The sequence below is a fragment of the Oncorhynchus mykiss genome, chromosome 18, assembly GCF_057628025.1.
Source record: "Oncorhynchus mykiss isolate SJ-2025 chromosome 18, ASM5762802v1, whole genome shotgun sequence".
NCBI classification, from domain to species: domain Eukaryota; kingdom Metazoa; phylum Chordata; class Actinopteri; order Salmoniformes; family Salmonidae; genus Oncorhynchus; species Oncorhynchus mykiss.
This window is the reverse complement of record NC_143039.1, coordinates 79,392,615-79,398,614: the sequence shown is the minus strand read 5'-3', so window position 1 is coordinate 79,398,614 and position 6,000 is coordinate 79,392,615. Positions and strand designations below refer to the sequence as shown.

The following is a 6,000-nucleotide window of genomic DNA, read 5'->3' as shown; positions in this document are numbered from 1 at the left end:
GCAGGGTCTAACTGAATCATTCACAGCAGGGTCTAACTGAATCATTCACAGCAGGGTTCAACTGAATCATTCACAGCAGGGTTCAACTGAATCATTCACAGCAGGGTTCAACTGAATCATTCACAGCAGGGTCTAACTGAATCATTCACAGCAGGGTCTAACTGAATCATTCACAGCAGGGTTCAACTGAATCATTCACAGCAGGGTCTAACTGAATCATTCACAGCAGGGTCTAACTGAATCATTCACAGCAGGGTCTAACTGAATCATTCACAGCAGGGACTAACTGAATCATTCACAGAAGGGTTTAAGTGAATCATTCACAGCAGGCTCTAACTGAATCATTCACAGAAGGGTCTAACTGAATCATTCACAGCAGGGTTCAACTGAATCATTCACAGCAGGGTCTAACTGAATCATTCACAGCAGGGTCTAACTGAATCATTCACAGCAGGGTCTAACTGAATCATTCACAGAAGGGTCTAACTGAATCATTCACAACAGGGTCTAACTGAATCATTCACAGCAGGGTCTAACTGAATCATTCACAGCAGGGTTCAACTGAATCATTCACAGCAGGGTCTAACTGAATCATTCACAGCAGGGTCTAACTGAATCATTCACAGCAGGGTTCAACTGAATCATTCACAGCAGGGTTCAACTGAATCATTCACAGCAGGGACTAACTGAATCATTCACAGCAGGGTCTAACTGAATCATTCACAGCAGGGTTCAACTGAATCATTCACAGCAGGGTCTAACTGAATCATTCACAGCAGGGTTCAACTGAATCATTCACAGCAGGGTCTAACTGAATCATTCACAGCAGGCTCTAACTGAATCATTCACAGAAGGGTCTAACTGAATCATTCACAGCAGGGTTCAACTGAATCATTCACAGCAGGGTTCAACTGAATCATTCACAGCAGGGTCTAACTGAATCATTCACAGCAGGGTCTAACTGAATCATTCACAGCAGGGTTCAACTGAATCATTCACAGCAGGGTCTAACTGAATCATTCACAGCAGGGTCTAACTGAATCATTCACAGCAGGGTTCAACTGAATCATTCACAGCAGGGTCTAACTGAATCATTCACAGCAGGGACTAACTGAATCATTCACAGAAGGGTTTAAGTGAATCATTCACAGCAGGCTCTAACTGAATCATTCACAGAAGGGTCTAACTGAATCATTCACAGCAGGGTTCAACTGAATCATTCACAGCAGGGTTCAACTGAATCATTCACAGCAGGGTCTAACTGAATCATTCACAGCAGGGTCTAACTGAATCATTCACAGAAGGGTCTAACTGAATCATTCACAGCAGGGTCTAACTGAATCATTCACAGAAGGGTCTAACTGAATCATTCACAGCAGGGTCTAACTGAATCATTCACAGCAGGGACTAACTGAATCATTCACAGCAGGGACTAACTGAATCATTCACAGCAGGGACTAACTGAATCATTCACAGCAGGGACTAACTGAATCATTCACAGCAGGGACTAACTGAATCATTCACAGCAGGGACTAACTGAATCATTCACAGCAGGGTCTAACTGAATCATTCACAGCAGGGTTCAACTGCAAACAAAAACAAAACAAAAACTCATTTGAAAACCGTGATCTCTTTCCGGCACAAGACTAGACTACATGATATAGGATCTGGTATAGTACTCTACTGTTGAGACTACAGGATATAGGATCTGATTAAATACTCTACTGTTGAGACTACAGTATATAGGATCTGATTAAGTACTCTACTGTAGAGACTACAGTATATAGGATCTGATTAAGTACTCTACTGTAGAGACTACAGTATATAGGATCTGATTAAATACGCTACTGTAGAGACTACAGGATATAGGATCTGATTAAATACGCTACTGTTGAGACTACAGTATATAGGATCTGATTAAATACTCTACTGTAGAGACTACAGTATATAGGATCTGATTAAGTACTCTACTGTAGAGACTACAGTATATAGGATCTGATTAAGTACTCTACTGTAGAGACTACAGGATATAGGATCTGATTAAATACGCTACTGTTGAGACTACAGTATATAGGATCTGATTAAATACTCTACTGTAGAGACTACAGTATATAGGATCTGATTAAGTACTCTACTGTAGAGACTACAGTATATAGCATCTGATTAAGTACTCTACTGTTGAGACTACAGTATATAGGATCTGATTAAATACTCTACTGTAGAGACTACAGTATATAGGATCTGATTAAATATGCTACTGTAGAGACTACAGTATATAGCATCTGATTAAGTACTCTACTGTTGAGACTACAGTATATAGGATCTGATTAAATACTCTACTGTAGAGACTACAGTATATAGGATCTGATTAAGTACTCTACTGTAGAGACTACAGTATATAGCATCTGATTAAATACGCTACTGTAGAGACTACAGGATATAGCATCTGATTAAATACTCTACTGTAGAGACTACAGTATATAGGATCTGATTAAATACTCTACTGTAGAGACTACAGTATATAGGATCTGATTAAATACTCTACTGTAGAGACTACAGTATATAGGATCTGGTATAGTACTCTACTGTAGAGACTACAGTATATAGGATCTGGTATAGTACTCTACTGTTGAGACTACAGTATATAGGATCTGATTAAGTACTCTACTGTAGAGACTACAGTATATAGGATCTGATTAAGTACTCTACTGTAGAGACTACAGGATATAGGATCTGATTAAATACGCTACTGTTGAGACTACAGTATATAGGATCTGATTAAATACTCTACTGTAGAGACTACAGTATATAGGATCTGATTAAGTACTCTACTGTAGAGACTACAGTATATAGCATCTGATTAAGTACTCTACTGTTGAGACTACAGTATATAGGATCTGGTATAGTACTCTACTGTTGAGACTACAGGATATAGGATCTGATTAAGTACTCTACTGTAGAGACTACAGTATATAGGATCTGATTAAGTACTCTACTGTAGAGACTACAGTATATAGGATCTGATTAAGTACTCTACTGTAGAGACTACAGTATATAGAATCTGATTAAGTACTCTACTGTTGAGACTACAGTATATAGAATCTGATTAAGTACTCTACTGTTGAGACTACAGTATATAGAATCTGATTAAGTACTCTACTGTAGAGACTACAGTATATAGAATCTGATTAAGTACTCTACTGTAGAGACTACAGGATATAGGATCTGATTAAATACTCTACTGTAGAGACTACAGTATATAGGATCTGATTAAATACGCTACTGTTGAGACTACAGTATATAGGATCTGATTAAGTACTCTACTGTTGAGACTACAGTATATAGGATCTGATTAAGTACTCTACTGTTGAGACTACAGTATATAGGATCTGATTAAGTACTCTACTGTTGAGACTACAGTATATAGGATCTGATTAAGTACTCTACTGTTGAGACTACAGTATATAGGATCTGATTAAATACTCTACTGTTGAGACTACAGTATATAGGATCTGATTAAGTACTCTACTGTAGAGACTACAGTATATAGGATCTGATTAAATACTCTACTGTTGAGACTACAGTATATAGGATCTGATTAAGTACTCTACTGTTGAGACTACAGTATATAGGATCTGATTAAGTACTCTACTGTAGAGACTACAGTATATAGGATCTGATTAAGTACTCTACTGTTGAGACTACAGTATATAGGATCTGATTAAGTACTCTACTGTTGAGACTACAGTATATAGGATCTGATTAAGTACTCTACTGTTGAGACTACAGTATATAGGATCTGATTAAATACTCTACTGTTGAGACTACAGTATATAGGATCTGATTAAGTACTCTACTGTAGAGACTACAGTATATAGGATCTGATTAAATACTCTACTGTTGAGACTACAGTATATAGGATCTGATTAAGTACTCTACTGTTGAGACTACAGTATATAGGATCTGATTAAGTACTCTACTGTAGAGACTACAGTATATAGGATCTGATTAAATACTCTACTGTTGAGACTACAGTATATAGGATCTGATTAAGTACTCTACTGTTGAGACTACAGTATATAGGATCTGATTAAGTACTCTACTGTAGAGACTACAGTATATAGGATCTGATTAAATACGCTACTGTAGAGACTACAGTATATAGAATCTGATTAAGTACCCTACTGTTGAGACTACAGTATATAGGATCTGGTATAGTACTCTACTGTTGAGACTACAGTATATAGGATCTGATTAAATACTCTACTGTAGAGACTACAGTATATAGGATCTGATTAAGTACTCTACTGTTGAGACTACAGTATATAGGATCTGATTAAATACTCTACTGTAGAGACTACAGTATATAGAATCTGATTAAGTACTCTACTGTAGAGACTACAGTATATAGAATCTGATTAAGTACTCTACTGTTGAGACTACAGTATATAGGATCTGATTAAGTACTCTACTGTAGAGACTACAGTATATAGAATCTGATTAAGTACTCTACTGTAGAGACTACAGTATATAGAATCTGATTAAGTACTCTACTGTTGAGACTACAGTATATAGAATCTGATTAAGTACTCTACTGTAGAGACTACAGTATATAGAATCTGATTAAGTACTCTACTGTTGAGACTACAGTATATAGGATCTGATTAAATACTCTACTGTAGAGACTACAGTATATAGAATCTGATTAAGTACTCTACTGTAGAGACTACAGTATATAGAATCTGATTAAGTACTCTACTGTTGAGACTACAGTATATAGGATCTGATTAAGTACTCTACTGTAGAGACTACAGTATATAGAATCTGATTAAGTACTCTACTGTAGAGACTACAGTATATAGAATCTGATTAAGTACTCTACTGTTGAGACTACAGTATATAGGATCTGATTAAGTACTCTACTGTAGAGACTACAGTATATAGAATCTGATTAAGTACTCTACTGTAGAGACTACAGTATATAGAATCTGATTAAGTACTCTACTGTTGAGACTACAGTATATAGGATCTGATTAAGTACTCTACTGTAAAATAAGCCTGTGAATGCAATGACATTCACAGTGAATAAACACTCTCTTTACAGGATACAGAAACACACAAACAAACGCACACACACACACACGTGCTCTCACACACAATCTCCATCCTGTAAATTAGATTTCCCCGACTGGCGTAGCAACCCATCAACCTCCTCCTCCAAAATATTGCATTATGGGAATCCACCACCCACCAGTCATTAAAAATACTGAAATGAAAAACGAGAAAAAAAAGGTAAGGAAGAACAGAAGTGAAAATAAAATAAATATTAAAACAAAGTATTTTGGTTTTAATACCAGGCCTACTTTACATGCAGCGCCAGTTTCCACGCCGTGGGCTAAAGCTGTGTAAGGTTTTTCATAACTACAAAAAATGGTGGTGTACTGAGTCTGACTGAGATATCTAACTGGTACAGATTGCCCTTCAGAGCTTGGTGTGTATGTATATATATATGTGTGTGTGTGTGTGTGTGTGTGAGTGAGTGTGTGCGTGTGCGTGTGCGTGTGTGTGTGCGTGTGTGCGTGTGTGTAAGTATAACCCTGTAAAGATTTATGCAGACATTCCAAACCCCAGGGTTTGAATTAGCTGGTATTTTTAGGAAGACAAAAGCCTCTACTTTTAAATTGAGCCTGGCTTACTGTTGCAAAAAAGCCGAAAACAAAACAGACGTTTCTGAGTGAAAGAGAGAGAGAAAGACAGACAGACAGACAGACAGAGAAAGACAGACAGACAGACAGACAGACAGACAGACAGACAGACAGACGGACAGACAGAGGAAGATAAAAGGCAGACTATGGTTGTAAGTAAAAGTAACACTACATAGACAATGAGTAACGATAACTTGGTAATTTACACAGAGTACCAGTCACTGTGTTCAGGGTGAGGGAATCAGTCTTACGTCTTGGTGGTAGAAGCTGTGCAGGGTCCTGTAATACAGAAGTG

The 6,000-nt window shown here is 37.4% G+C and overlaps 1 protein-coding gene across 1 annotated transcript in view; it reads right to left on the bottom strand.

The window, feature by feature from the left end:
• LOC110518582 (CUB and sushi domain-containing protein 2) overlaps nt 1–6,000 on the bottom strand; it is a 552,259-nt gene that overhangs the window by 474,182 nt on the left and 72,077 nt on the right.